General features: G+C 43.2%; 1 pseudogene across 1 annotated transcript; it reads left to right on the forward strand.

Annotated features, from left to right (window-relative positions):
* Window positions 1–10967: 10967 nt before the first annotated feature.
* Window positions 10968–16455, forward strand: LOC144341358 (uncharacterized; annotated as a pseudogene). Its single transcript, XR_013418229.1, has 4 exons — window positions 10968–10975; window positions 11066–11265; window positions 11351–11634; window positions 11872–16455. The product of XR_013418229.1 is annotated as an uncharacterized LOC144341358 (transcript).
* The last annotated feature ends 67 nt before the right edge of the window (window positions 16456–16522 follow it).

Consider the following 16522-nt stretch of genomic DNA (forward strand, 5'->3'; position numbering starts at 1 on the left):
CTATATTTCTAGGAGTTTGGGAATATTTATTTATAAATGATTTTTTTCCAAGCCAAGTTAGAATAGAGCACTTTTAGAGGATTTTATAAATGAAATTTGCAATGCTATACAGAGTTAAGAAAAATCAAATATACAAAACATACATTAATAGACATACAAACACAAATAGAGATCTCATAGCTTTCATCCTGAAATTTTAGCCACGAATCAGGCATAAATATTCTGATGGTTAATTTTAGATGTCTGCTTCATTGGATTAAGAGATACTAACATAGCTGGTAAAGCACAGTTTCTGGGCATAAGTGTGAGGGTGTTTCTGGAAGACACTGAGATAAGGAAGATCCACTCTGACCCAATGTGGATGGGCACTGATATGGTTTGACTGTGTACCCACCCAGATCTCATCTTGAATTGTAGCTCCCATAATCCTTACATGTTGTGGGAGGGACCCGCTGGGGGACGATTGAATCATGGTGGTGGTTACTGCCATGCTGTTCTCATGATCTGATGGTTTTATAAGGGGCTTTTCCCCTTTGACTTAGCACTTCTTGCTGTTGCCATGTGAAGAAAGACATCTTTGCTTCCCCTTCCGTCATGATTGTGAGGCCCATCCAGCCATGTGGAACTGTCAGCCCATTAAACCTCTTTGTTCTTTATAAATTGCTCAGCCTCAGGTACTTCTTCATAGCAGTACAAAAATGGACTAATAAAGGCACCATCCAATTGCTTGAGAGCCCAGATAGAACAAAAAGGAAGAGGAAAGGTGAATTATCTCCTTCTGAAGCTGAAACATCCTTCTCTTGTCTTTGACATCAGAACTTCAGGGTCTCAGGCCTTTGGCCTCAGAATGAGAGTTACACCATTGGCTGAACTGATTCTGAGCCCTTTGGACATGGACTGAGCAATGCTACCAGCTTTCCTAGTTCCCCAACTTGGAGACAGCCTATTGTGGACTTTCTCAGCCTCAATAATTATGTGAACCAGTTTCCCTAATGAATCTTCTCTCATCTGTCTATCTACATAAATCCGACGGATTGTGCCTTTCTGGGGAACCCTGACTAATGTGATAATAATAATACAAAATTCACCAGCTTATATAGAAGACTTGGGTTTTGTCTTTACCCCATTTTATATTTGTATTATAACTGTGTTTCTGGAAAAAATGGAACAAGTTTTTATCTTCTTCATATGAGGGCTAAAACTTTTTTCTCACCAATATTTTTGGAGATTTTTACGATTTTCAAGATTTTTCTTTTGACTCTAACCCCTGAACCAAACCCTCACCCCTACTGTTAAACCCTAACCCTAACCCCTACCACTAAACCCTAACCCTAACCCTAAACCTAAACCCTAACCCTAAACCCTAACCCTAACTCTAGCCCTAAACTTAACAGAACCCCAACCCAAACCCTAAATCCAACCCCAAACCCAACCACAACCCTAATGCTAACACTAACCCAACCCCATCTCTAAAACCATGACCCTAAAATCCTAACAACCCTAAATCTAACAACCCTAACCCTAACAACACTAACAAACCTAATGTTAGCAACCCTAAACCTAACAACTGTAACCCTGACCCCTGACCGTAACCCTTTGTATAAATATCAAGTGATCTTGAATAGACAAAACACTCCTGAAAACGAAAAGCCCACTTAGTGGCTCACATTTCTCATTGTCAAATATTACTGCAAAGGAATAGTAATCAAGACAACATAATACTGGCATAAGGAGACAAATATAAATCAATGGAACTGAATGTCCAGTCCAGAAATAAAACTATACCTCTACGGCCAACTGAGTTTTGACACGAGCCAAGACCACTAAATTCAACAAACGCTGCTAGCATCTGACTACCTAGAGTCAGAGGTAACAAACTGTACACTTACCTCACAACACAGAAAAAGTAACTAAAAATGGTTCAAAGCCCTACATATAAGAGTTACAAATAGAAACTCTAGAAGAAAACAGAGATATATCTTCATGACCTTGGATTTGGCAAAGGTGTTACAGATCTGAAACCAAAAGCACTAGCCACAAAAGAAATAATTTCCTCAAAATTAACAACTATGCATCAGAAGACATTATCAAGTAAGTTGGCTGTGCACTGTGGTTCACGCCTGCAATCCGAGCACTTTGGGAGGCAGAGGCAGGAGGATCACTTGAGTCCAGGAGTTCAAGACCAGCCAGGATGACAGAGCAAAACCCCATCTCTACTAATAGTACAAAAATTAGCCAGGAATGGTTGCACACAGCTGCAGTCCCAGCTACTAGGGAGACTGAGGCGGAAGGACTGCTTGACTCCAGAACGTAGAGGTTGTAGTAAGCTGAGATCACACCACTACACTTCAATCTGGGCAACAGTGCAAGACCCTATCTTAAAAAAAAAAAAGAATGGGTATGATGGCTCACGCCTATAATCCCAGCAATTTGGGAGACTGAGGCAGATGGAACACTTGAGGTCAGGAGTTGGAGACCAGCCTGGCCGACATTTCGAAACTTTGTCTCTACTAAAAATACAAAAATTAGGGCCGGGAGCGGTGGCTCACGCCTGTAATTCCAGCTCTTCTGGAGGCTGAGGCAGAAGGATTAACTGAGGACGGGAGTTCAAGACCAGCCTGACCAAGAAAAGCAAACCCCATCTCGACTAAAAATACAAAATTAGCTGGGCGTAGTGGCACATGCCTGTAATCCCAGCTACTCGGGAGGCTGAGGCAGAAGAATCATTTGAACCCAGGAGGCGGAGGTTGTGGTGAGCCAAGAGTGCACCACTGCACTCCAGCCTGGGGAACAAAGCAAGATTCGGTCTCCAAAAAAAAAAAAGAAAGTGAAAAGACAACCCACAGAAAACAAGAAAATATCTGCGCATTATATATCCAACAACGGTCTGTTGACTACAGTATATAAAAAATTTGTATAACTCAACCACAAGGACAACCAAATTACAAATGGAGACAGAGTTGAACACACACTTTGCCAAAAAGACATGCAAATGAAAAACAAGCACATGAAAAGATGATCAATATCATTATCATTATGGCCATCCAAACTGAAACCACAACCAAATACTCTTTCACACACACTAGAAAGGTTACAATCCAACAAATGTAAAGTAACAAGTGTTGGCAAGGTTGGAGAGAAATCAAAACCATTAAATACTATATGTAGAATATAAAATGGTGCAGCCTATTTGTAACATAGTTTGTTATGTCCTCACAAAGTTAAAAACACAATGGGCATGGTGGCTCATGCCTGTAATCTCAGCACTTTGGGAGGCTGAAACAGGCAGATCACTTGAGTGCAGGAGTTCAAGACCAGCAGACGGACATAACAAAACCCCGTCTCTACTAAAAATACAAAAATTAGCCAGGCATGGTGCCACACACCTGTAGTCCCAGCTACTAGGGAGGCTGAGGCGGGAGGACCACTTGAGCCCAGAATGTGGAGGTTGCAGTAAGCCGAGGCAACACCACTACTCCAGCCTGGGCAACAGCGCAAGACCCTGTCTCAAAAATAAAATAAATAAATAAATAAATAAACAAACAAATAAATAAAGGCCGGGCATGGTGTCTCAATCCTGTAATCCCAGCACTTTGGGAGGCAGAGGCAGGCGGATCATCTGAGATCATGAGTTTGAGAACAGTATGAACAACATGGAGAAACCCCACCTCCACCAAAAACACAAAAATTAGCCAGGCATGGTGTCCCATGCCTGTAATCGCAGCTACTCGCATGAACCCAGGAGGCAGAGGTTATGATGAGCCAAGAGTGCACTACTGCACTCCAGCCTGGGAAACAGAGCAAGACTTGGTCTCCTAAAAAAAAAAAAAAAAAAAAAAAAAAAAAAAAAAAAGAGGAAGAGAAAAGACAACCCACAGAAAAGAAGAAAATATTTGCCCATTATATGTCCAACAACGGTCTGTTAACTACTATATATATAAAATTTATATAACTCAGCAACAAGAACAACCAAATTACAAATGGAGAAAGAGTTGAACACACACTTTGCCAAAAAGACATGCAAATGGCAAAGAAGCACATGAAAAGATGATCAATATCATTATCATTATGGCCATCTAAACTTGAAACCACAACCAGATATTCCTTCACTCACACTAGAAAGGCTATAATCCAATAAATGTAAAATAACAAGGGTTGGCAAAGTCGGAGAAAAATCACAACCATTAAATACGGTATGCGGAATATAAAATGGTGCAGCCTATTTGTAACAGAGTTTGGTATTTCATCAAAAAGTTAAAAATAGGCCGGGCAAGGTGGCTCATGCCTGTAATCCCAGCACTTTGGGAGGCTGAAGCAGGTGGATCACTTGAGTCCAGGAGTTCAAGACCAGTCAGGATGACATGGCAAAACCCCGTCTCTACTAATACAAAAATTAGCTGGACATGGTGGCACACAGCTGCAGTCCCAGGTACTAGGGAGGCTGAGGTGGGAGGACTGCTTGAGCCCAGAATGTGGAGGTTGCAGTAAGCTGAGATCGCACCACTACACTCCAGCCTGGGCAACAGTGCAAGACGCTGTCTCAAAAAAAAAAAAAAAAAAAAAAAAAAGAAAGGTCCAGGTATGATGGCTCACACCTGTAATCCCAGCACTTTGGGTGGCTAAGGCAGATGGATTACTTGAGGTCAGGAGTTGGAGACTAGCCTGGCCAATATGGTGAAATCTTTTCTCTAGTAAAAATACAAAAATTAGCGCCAGGCTCTGTGGCTCACACCTGTAATCCCAGCACTTTGGGTGGCTAAGGCAGGCGGGGCACTTCAGGTTGGGATTCGAGACTAGCCTGACCAACATGGACTAACCCCATCTCTACTGAAAATACAAAATTGGCTGGGCTTGGTGGTGCATGCCTGTAATCTCAGCTACTCGGGAGGCCTAGGCAGGAGAATCGCTTGAACCTGGGAAGCAGAGGTTATGGTGAGCCAAGATGGCACCATCGCACTCTAGCCTTGGCAACAAAAGCAAAACTCTGCCTCCAAAAAAAAAAAAAAAAAAAAAAAAAAAATATATATATATATATATATATATATACACACACACACACATACACACACAAAAATTAGCCAGTGTGGTGGCGCACACCTGTAACCCCAGCTACTCAGGAAGCTGAGGCAGGAGAATTGCTTGAACCCAGGCGACAGATGTTGCAGTGAGCCGATATCAGGCTACTTCACTCCAGCCTGGGTGACAGAGCAAGACTCGTCTCAAAATAGAAAATACATGGGAGGAAATGGTATATCCTGAAATGAGGACTTTCATTCTGGACTAGGGTTTCCAACGAAGGTGACAGTTTATCCTTCAGTCTCCACAGGCCAAGAATTTGCCATCCAGCAAGAGGCAACAGAGGAAGCCCCCCAAGTCCCATGCCAGAACTATGACATTATTACATTCCATTTCAATACTTAAATATTAATAATTCATCCGCTTAAATATCTACACTTACTTTACCAATTTTCCATTGTATTGATGAAGAGGTTTCCAAATTTCATATAGGTCGTCATGATGTGGACAGGACTTTTTGATAACTATACCAAATGACTATATAAAATATAAGTGTTAAGGCCAGGTGTGGTGGCTTACGCTTGTAATGCCAGCACTTTGGGAGGCCGAGGCGGGCGGATCACGAGGTCAGGAGATCGAGACCATCCTCGCAAACTTGGTGAAACCCCGTGTCTACTAAAAATACAAAAAAATTAGCCAGACGTGGTGGTCGGCGCCTGTAGTCCCAGCTTCTCGGGAGGCTGAGGCAGAAGAATGGCGTGAACCTGGGAAGTGGCAGAGCTTGCAGTGAGCAGAAATAGTGCCACTGCACTCCAGCCTGGGCAACAGAGTGAGACTCTGTCTCAAAAAAAAAAAAGAAAGAAAAAGAAAAGAAAAATATAAGTGTTTAAACCTAAAATACCTTGCAACTGCTAACACAGGGCTAGAGAATATAGCAAGGTAATAGTCTGTCCAGTAAATTCTTCTGAAAAAAAATTTTTTTTTTGAAACAGAGTCTCACTCTGTGAACCAGGCTGTAATGCAGTGCCACGATTTCAGCTCAATACAACCTCCACCTTCCAGGTTCAAGAGATTCTCCTGCCTCAGCCTCCCAAGTAGCCAGGACTACAGGTGTGTGCCACCACACCAGGCTAATTTTTGTATTTTTAGTAGAGACGGGATTTCACCAACTTGTCCAGGCTGGTCTCGAACTCCTGACCTCAGGTGATCCGCCCACCTCAGTCTCCCAAAGTGCTGGGATTACAGGAGTGAGCCACTGTGCCCAGTCTTCTTCTGCAATTTCGACAATCAACTGTGCGATTTGCCTTTCCTTCAGCACTGAGATTTTATTTTTCTTTCCTAATTATTTCAAACATGAATTTTGGTTCCAGGGAACTAGTATTTCCTTAATTTATAAATTGAGGGTGGCTGAGCATGGTGGCTCATGCCTGTAATCCCAGCACTTTAGGAGGCCAAGGCAGGCAGATCACTGGAGGTCAGGAGTTCAAGACCAGCCTTGCCAACATGGTGAAACCCTGTCTCCACTACAAATGCAAAAATTAGCCAGCTGTGGTGGCAGGTGCGTGTAGTCCCAGCTACTAAGGAGACTGAGGCATGAGAATCGCTTGAACCCAGGAGGTGGAGGTTGTGGTGAGCCAAGATCACGCCACTGCACTCCAGCCTGGGTAACACAGGGGGACTCCATCTCCAAAAAAAAAAAAAAAAAAAAAAAAAAAAAAAAAAAAAGAGGGTCATCTCACAGATGATCTAATAAATAATGCTTTGTCTTTAGAAATTCACATTATTAACTTTTCTACTTTTAGATATCGTAACTGCTGTGACTTGAAGGACTTATCTCAACAAAGCCTTAAAAAACTAGGGTGGGCAGTGGGTGAATGGATTGGGGGAACCCACACAAAATCCCCAAGACATCTGGAAGCCCATGTCCCCATGAGAGGGACTGCAGGCAGCTGTAGCAGACTGGATGGGAGAGGACAGCAGGCAGGAGAACTCAGGGTCTGGAGGCCATGGTTCTAAGGCCAGAGGAAATCATTGGCAAACTTAAATCCAGAGCTTGACAGGATGAAATTTGTGATTGTAAATGAATATTTGCCATTACCAAGTGAGATCGCCAGTGGTTAGGTGCTCCTCCATGTGGGCCACAGTGAGGAGAACATGGCATCAGGCCAGGGTGTTCCTACCAGGAATGCAGGATCTGCACCTGTTTAGGACGAAACGCTGGGCAGACCCAGCTTAGAGTCATCTCTGCTCTTTACATCTGTCAAGGCTGTGAAAACTGAGAGTCGCCCAGATGCGGTGGTTCACACCTGTAATCCCAGCACTCTGGGATGCTGAGGCGAGTGGATCACCTGAGGTCAGGAGTTAAAGACCAGCCTGGCCAACATGGTGAAATCACATCTTTACTAAAAATACAAAAAATTAGCCGGGCGTGGTGGTAGATGCCTGTAATTACAGCTACTCCAGAAGCTGAGGCAGGAGAATCTCTTGGAACAAGGGAGGCGGAGGTTGCAATGAGCCAAGATGGCACCACTGCATGCCAGCCTGGATGACAGAGTGAGTCTCTGTCTTAAAAAAAACAACCAAAAAAACCCCCAGAAAACTGAGTCTCATGAACAGTTCCCGAAAAAGAAATTGGGCCCACATGAAAACACATTTTTCTGCCAGCTGGGGCAGGCAATGAAGTGAAATAGGTCTGCGGACTGGACTTTCACATAGAGACCGTATATTTCCTAATTTGGGGGTTATGTGGGGATCATCTGGAGGACTGTTCCTGCTTTTGGTGAAACACAGGGAGGTATTCTTTGTGAAGCTGCAAATATGGCACAGCAATAACCACTGGGGAACTGGAGAGAAAAGAGAAGGCATACTAACTGTTGTTGCAAGTTTCCCAGAAGTATGACATCATTGGGAAGTAAACTGCTTCTTAAATCAACTGTGTCAATACCACGTCAGTAAGGCACAGACAACAACATGAAGTTTCATGACAGGCCAAATCTAGCCCAAACCCAGTCCGGCAGAGGTTGTCAACCCAGCGCCCCAGCAAGAGCCAGAGGGTCCCATCCTGGGAGCTGCAGACGCTCTCCTGTGGGCTGCAAAGGCCATGGCCGCATCCTGGACAGGACGTAAGCTCTCAGGGATACATGCATGTTCCTGGGGTTATATGAGTGTGACGGGTGTGGCATTAGTCTGACAGTGTCACGGGCATTCCAGTGGTTACGTGTGTGCTCGGAGGGACAGATGCGTGTTCCGGGGGTTATATAAGTGTGACAGGTGTGACGTTAGGCACACGATTTCATCCCCGCATTCTGGGCGTTACGTGCGCTCTGAGGGACACATCCGCATTCCTAGGGTCGGATCTGGACAGCAGCTGTCACGTTACCCTGACGGTGTGATCTCTGTATACAACGGGTGCTAACACCAGCATCACAGATGGAGTGTTATTAGTACTACGGGGGTTATTATCACTGTGGTGGGTGTTCCAGTTGCTTTCCTGAGGCTACATTTCTGTTCCGAGACCGTGGCTTGGCTCCGTGGCCGCCTCGCCTTGGGTGCAGAGAACGAACCTCAAGTGTGCTGGATTCACAGGGGCTTTTGGTTTCTAATTTTCCACAGGAAGGGTCTCTGCCCCTCAGCTGCCAAGGCTGAAAAAGGCAGGATTTTATTCACCACGGACGCGAGCTCGAGGTGTCCAAAAGCGAGGGGCGTATCCCAGTATGTGCTGAGGAGAACGCGGCTCCCGCTCTCGCAGGACTCAGGCGAGGAGGTAGCACGCGGCCGCCTCAGGGCTCAGAAAAGCCGGGCTCGCGCGCACTCTGCTGGCGGCCGGGGGCACTGCAGCGCCCTAGAGCTCACTGCGCTGTCGGCAGCCCCGTGCCCGCTGCTACACATCCCGCTGCACCACTTAAAGACAGCATGGAGTGTTTGGCGCTATCGTTCTAGAAATGCAAACTGACACAGAGCCCACTAGCCCGTGAATTTCTAAAAATGCAGAAGGCACAATTAATTGGAAACCATAGGAAATAAAATCAACATGAATGCACATTTTACAACTTATGCAAAAATTTACTCAACATAGTCCTCAGACTTAAAACGCGAAACTGTCAGAGGCCTCTTAACCACAGTGACTTTATTTTAAATAAAGGTTTTAAAAAAGTTAAATCTGGGCAGGGCGCAGTGGCTCATATCTGTAATCCCAGCACTCTGGAAGGCCAAGGCGGGCAGATCACTTGAGATCAGGAGTTCAAGACTAGCTTGGGCAAATTGTGAGAACCCTATGTCTACAAAAAACACACAAATTAGCTGGCATGGTGGCACGTACCTGTAGTCCCGGCTACCCGGGACGCTGAGGCGGGAGGATTGCTTGAGCTCAGGAGTTTGAGGCTGCAGTTAGCCCACCATGATCACACCACTCCACTCCAGCCTAGGCGACAGAGTGAGACCCTGCCTCACACACACACAAGTTAAATTTGTTGGATTATATATTTAGGGGGTTGAGTACTTTTGGTTATAAAATATTTATGGTTGCGGGAACAAGTTAATAAATAAAGACATAAAACTTATAAAAATGTACCAGGACTTTAAGAACAAAAAAGCATTCTTAGTTTAAAAATAAGTTTTACTTTAAAGGTAATAATACACTCATAAATTCTTGTTAAAATCCACAGTAACATAGACAAGTAACAATATTAATAGCCTGTCACAAACTGATCACAAGCCTTTATAAAAGACAACACTATTTATAATAACCTATATAAACAAACATTAAGCCCGGGCGCGGTGGCACATGCCTGTTATCCCAGCACTTTGGGAGGCTGAAGCGGGAAGATCACTTGAGACCAGGAGTTCCAGACCAGCCTGACCAACATGTGAAACCCAGTTTCTACCAAAAATACAAAAAATTAGCCCGATGTGTTGGCACGCGCCTGTAATCCCAGCTACTTGGGAGGCTGAGGCAGGAGAAACCTTGAACCAAGGAAGCAGAGGCTGCAGTGAGCCGAGATCATGCCATTGTGACAGGAGTGAAACTCCGCCTCAAAAAATAATTTTTTTAAAACAGGTGCATTCCTCCTCTTGCTTTCTGAGGACGCCCTGCTATGTAGTTGAGTAGTCGCTAATAAACTACCTTAACTTCACTATACTCTGTGATTCGCCATAAATTCTTTCCAATGTGAGATCCAAAAACCTATTCTTGGGGTCTGGGACAAGATCCCTTTTTCGGTGACAAAACTATACAAATTCTAGAATAAAACACAGAAAACTATGTGACCTTGGGTTTGGTCATGAGTTTTAACACATGACACTGTCAGAGGCATTTAACGCCTCCTTTATATGAACTCCAGGGTGGTTTATGTTCCATTGGCTAAGAGAAAGTTTTCTTCCAAAATGTAACATGATTTGAGGTCAAACATTAATATCAAGTAAACTCAAAAGATGGAAAAGATAGCATTAGTTCTGGGAAAACCAGAAGTGTGCCTTTTTTGGAAATAATCACCGGTAGCACAAACTTCAGTTTCTGCAAAGGAAATAAAAATGAGTTAACTTACATTTTTCACAAATTAAGATATAAATCAAGATAATGAAACCCAGAAATCCAATCTTACTGCTTTTAATGTTCATTAAAAAAAAAAAAGACATCTTTAACAAATAGCCCCAGTAATAGTCACCAACTAAGTCTTTACTACTTAAAAGCAAAATCCACCTATCTCCTGAACAGTATCCACTTTACAAGCCTCATTATACGTACTGGAAACAAGTTTCAGAAATAAATATATGCATGTATATATATAAAAATATATTTCAAATAAAAAATACTTTTAGATAGTGGTATTACAATACATTTAGAAATTAATAACGGAAGCAAATTATGGGAGATCATCCACGCCTGTCCCAAAGGTACCGAATTTATAAATCATCTCAGATGCGGTGCAGGACAGGTTGAAAATAGGAACGCAATGAACCCGTGCGGAGCAGCGGCCGGCGCGGTGTCCAGGGCAAGACCCTGGTGCAGGACAGGTTGAAAATAGGAACGCAATGAACCCGTGCGGAGCAGCGGCCGGCGCGGTGTCCAGGGCAAGACCCTGCCCGGTCCAGGCCCCTCCGGCCCTGGGCCCGACGACTGCTACGCCTCTGACTCCACGCTAACGCGGAGCCCGAGCGCGCGTCACAACGTGTGGGGCCGGGGAGGCTGCTACCCAGAGGCGGAGTGCGGGATCGCGAGGGTGCCCACCCGCCTCTCGCTCCCGCCGGCACGTACGGACTCGCGTCCCCGCCGGGCGCCGACTAGGCAGCAGCACCGCCCCCGGCACAAGAGGCTCACGCGCCTCTTACCTAACAGGAAGTTGGAAGCAGCGCGCCCCCACGGTGCACCGAACGCACTCAAACAGAACCGGACGCAGACACGCGCTTTCAGCCCAGGGGAAAAACTGGCAGGGTCGGAAAAGCAAGCAGCGCGTGCGGGAGCTCAGAATGCGCCCTGCCTCGGCCCGAGACCCCGCCCCGGCCCGGCCCCGCCTTTTTGTCTGCCTCACCCCTCCCCGCCCGGCACGTACTGGCCCCGCCCTTCGCGCGGCGTTTTTTGTTGACCCGGAAACGGATTCTCCGGAGCCAAGGTCCGCTCGGGTGAGTGCCCTCCGCTTTTTGTGGCCAAACCCAGCCACGCAGTCCCCTTCCTGCGCCATCCTCCATACCCGGGGTCTGTGGGTCTCCGCGGACGTCACAGGCTCGGCAACAGCCTCACTGTAGGCGGGGAGCCCCGCGACGCCCTGAAATGCTCCGAAGCCTGTCGCTCAGCTGCCAGATCTGCGTCTGTGTCCGGTTCCGTCACTGAGGTCGCCCCGTCCAGCCCTTCTACCCTAGTTCTCTTCACCGTCCGCCCATCCTATCGCGCGCCGCGTCAGGTCCCCATTCGGCACATGGCTTGTCTCCCGTCGTCCCCACCCTTGCCCCTCTTGGCAGCTCAGGGCAGCCCTGGGATTTGGCAGACGCCAGTCCTCCCTGAGATGTCTCCCCATCCTTCCCTCCGCCAGGCCCTACGTCTCCGCAAACCCCCCGCTTCGGGGTGACCGCTTCAGACAGGAAGCTGAGTCCGGGCCTGGGGTAAGGGACCTGCCCAATCCTGTGACAGCCCGCGTCCTTCTGACAGTCACCTCCCACTAGCGGTGACCTTCCCGGTGCCCCACTGAGAAGTGGGCTCTTCCTTGGCAGGGGCTTCTTCACTGTATCGCTGTGGATGTCGAGGTGGGGCAGGATCGTGAGGAGAAAACAAGAGAAGAGGGAGGTAGGGCCAGCGAGGGACAAAAGGGGAGGGAAATTTAGATGGGAAGTGGATGGGTGTGAGGAATTTGAACAAACACTGAGAATGAAGGAGAGTGACCTGAGCAAGTAGTAGTGGGGTAAATGGAAATAGACAAAACGGCAATCAGCAGAGATGTGGAGGACAGAATACAGTGAGGGGGCCCTGACTGTCAGTAGCAGAGGGGGCAACAGAAGCCTAATTCTCAAATTCCTTAGATGATTTTCTGATTTCCAAATTAGTTTCCCTTTGAAATTTGTTGTATCAGGTTCAGTTTATGAGGCCTCAATACTTTTCAGTCTTAATTATGTATTGAAAATACTTTTTGTTTGGTAAATACTTTTACATTAATTTAGTGTGCACTTTGTAAGAATATTGATGATTTGAGTTAGTTTAGTTTTCAACATCTTCCTCTATTCCTTTATATGATCTCTGTATTTAATGACTGTAGGATAAAATTTCCAACTAAGTATAAATATCAAGTTTTCTTTGTGCTGTTTTCTGCAATTATTGAAGGATGGGCTGAATTGTCCTAGAACTTTGTTCCAACAGATTCCATGTGTTCATAATGAATAAATTGCTCAAAAATATTTCGAAAGCTCACCTTTTACGTTTTTTATTGCCAATAATTACATCTTTTTAATTTTTATATTTTTGGATGACTTAATGTGATGTTCTGGAAAAGACAAATGCTTTTAGTCAATATGATTAAAACCGTGAAAGACAAATTGCTGTTACTTAAGAGTGTGAAATTTGATCTCAAATCTTTAGGGGGCAGGGATGTTAAGGGAAAACTGCCACTGTCGCATCCAGATCATGTCATTCCTGTTAAGCTGGTGCTGGTTACTGTCTACTGGCTTCTGTTCACCTTTCCACCTGCCCCAAGACATACACATAGTGACATAAGGCAGTGGATAGGGAAAGAGCAAGACTTTTTAAAGTAAGCACAGAACAAAGGTGTCTTTCTAATGAGGAGGAGCTGTTGGTTCCGGGAAGGAAGCTTGGAGGAGAAAGGGCAATAAGATTTGGGTATTCAGGATCCAGAAGTGAGAGAGAGCTTGGGAAGCTCAGGAACCGGAGAAAGAAAAAGCATTGCCCATTCTCACCCATGACCCTGTGCTCAGCAGGTAGTAGCAGAGACTTCAGCAGGAACCAGAGAAAGAAAAAGCATTGCCCATTCACACCCATGACACTGTGTTCAGCAGGTACTAGCAGATACTTCAGGCTCTGTGACTAAAAGGGATCAGACCAGTTCATATACCCACAGCTGCCATGTAAGGATGTGTGTGGACTTTACTAGGGAAGAAGGGTGTTATGAAGGAAGGGGCAGAAAAACTCACCTGTTGGTCTCCAGGTAGAAGTTTATTGTCCCGAATTCCTGGAGGTTCAGTGAAAAGCAGAAGACTGTCTTTTTCACATGTTGAGTTATGCCCCCATATATGTGGTTGTGGTAAAGAAAGAGGGTATGTCGATGGGAAGTCCTGAAATGCATGTTCCTAACATTCAGCAGGGACTTCTCAAGACACATCTTGCCTTAGAAAGAAGCTCAGAGAAGAAAAATGGAGAACAATCAGATATGACATTTTCACTGGAAAAAGTCATATTATTCACTGATTGTTTTGTCATCTCCCTCCTTAAATGTTGTTTTTAGGATTTCGTAATATCTGACCCTGCCTAACACATTTCCTAACTCACTCATAGCCTTCCCTTAACTTCATCCCATCTTCACAGTATCACACTGTGACCCAGTGATTTCTAACTTGTGAAGTTCCATTCGGGAGATCATATGGGAAGGCCTTCACACCCAGACATGGTGTGGAAGTGGGCCACATAATGTCAGTGAGGCAAGTATGGATCGTTTAGGGATGGTGCACTGTCAGATCTTGTTGACCATGATTAGAAACACTGTGCATATTAGTAGTGAATTAATGTTGGGAATACCTGACAAATCCTGGAAAAGAAGATTAATGAGAGGAAATTTGTTCTGCCCAATTGTATAATGCATTTGAAGCTTAAAACAATGAATCAGTATTGATCTAGCCTCAAAATATTAATGATTTGGATTAGAAGGAAGACTTTAGAAAATGATAGCTATGACAAATTGAAGTAGCATTTCATCCACACGATGGAGTTTGTTTATTCAGTAATTGCTTTAAGAATGGAATCAACGTAAGTGTCTAACAGGAGGGTATTTTAGAAATTGTTCACAGCACGTCTGTTCCAAGGAGACCTTGATGTTCATAGATTTGTAAAGAACGCTGCTTACTAGCACACTGACTTATCTGCAAATGTCTGAGGGTTCCTCCACTTGGGTAACTTGGGGGTTTGATCGCAGAGTAAATAAATGGTACATTTTATATTGTAATATAGCAAGATGCAGCCCACAAACTGTAGATACTCTTAACTACCACATAAAGTTCATCTACTACTTTAACCAGAACTTGATACTGTATGTATGTTTTTTGTAGATTTGGATAAAATGACAATTCATTATTATTTCCAGTTCACAAAGTAATTGTGAGGCTGAATACATTTTATTATTTTATAGATGTATGTGTAAAATGAATTTTTCTGCGTGACTCATTTTTGATGTATTTTAGATGCTATTTTATATTTTGTAGTTTAATTGTATGTACACACACACAAATACACACTTAGGTGTCTTATTATGTTTCTGTAGCGAAACCAAAATCCTTCCTTCATGCCGTTTGACTTTATGTTTTCCTCAGGAAGGCAGGACCTATTTTATATGATAAAATATTATGTTTTATTGAGTCCACTTATGATATTGTTTAATATTATGAATATTTACATGACTTATTTTAAATTTCCAACTAACATAGATTTACATGAAATTTGACATCTTTATTTTTTTCTTTTCACAACTATTTTGACTATATCCTCACCAAAAATCAAAATTTAGACAAAATTGGCTTTTAGACTAATTCTCATTTTTTACATGTGAAAGACTACATGTGACTTTTAAGTCTAGCTTGCCCTGAGTCTGCAGTCACCGGGGTTTTATGTCAGTGTGTCCTCCAATCTAATAATATTATTTTCAGGCTATATTCATGTCATTTTAATGTCCTCATTAAGTTTTAAAATTTCTTTACATGGGCCTACAAATTTATTTCAAATGTTCCTCATAATATTTTGCTATTGTAAATAGAGACTGATTTTGTGTGTTTGCTTTGTTTAAAGATTAATGTTACTAAACAGGAAATACTGATTTCAGCTTATTCAGAATAGTTTTGCCCACTTTTTAAATGTTCTTATTAGTATTGATAATTAGAATGGATTCTACTTTTTCAAGTTTACAGTCACATCATCTGAGAATAATTACAGTCTCATGTCTTTGACTCCATTTTTGTAGTCCCTCTCCTTTTCCGTCTTGTTTTGGTCCCACCTCAGGCATCATGTGCAGTGGTGAATGGCATCAGCCCCAGCCAGCCTCCTTATTCCAGCCTTACCTTAAGTGGAAATGGTTCTTTTGTTAACTCTTCAATATATAGTTTAGATTTTATTGATTAAGAATAATTAGTCCTCACAATTCGATATGATTTTTAAATATTTTAAATTATTTTTAAAGATTTAAATTATTTGAAAGTGTTTTTTCAAACATCAGTTGATGTGATTGTTTTTAATCTTTAAAATTAATATGTGAAAGTAATACGTTTTCTAGTATGGAATTATCCTTTTATTATTGCAATTAACTCCACTTTACAATGCTCTGGTATTATTTAACCATACCAGTGATGGCCAGGTGACCAAAATAAATAGCCAAATGGCTAAAAGTGTATTAATGATTTTTGCAAATATAATTAATGAAAATTGTTGGTTAAAATTCTAGTTATTGTTGCATTTATGTTCATTTTGATTAGCATAATAAACTAATGAGGACAGGCTTATTTTTCTCCTTCAAAAGCATTTACATTACAAAGGAGGTAGAAGTGATTTGACATGAACTCTGATGTATAACTTAAACATTAAAATTAGCTAATCAGATTTTTTCTGCTGATTACTGAGGGAAAGTTTTAACTCTATTTTCATGGAAATTAATCAATGTATCATGTATTCATGTTAGAATACAATTGTTCTGATTTCTTAGATTTTGAATTACTACTTTTAAATAAATACAGTCTCTTTTATTTACCTGTGTTTTTTCTTTCCACCATGAGTCTTTTTGGTTTCATGATCTTGCTCTCAAAACTTTTA

This window comes from Macaca mulatta, chromosome 6, assembly GCF_049350105.2.
Source record: "Macaca mulatta isolate MMU2019108-1 chromosome 6, T2T-MMU8v2.0, whole genome shotgun sequence".
Taxonomy (NCBI): domain Eukaryota; kingdom Metazoa; phylum Chordata; class Mammalia; order Primates; family Cercopithecidae; genus Macaca; species Macaca mulatta.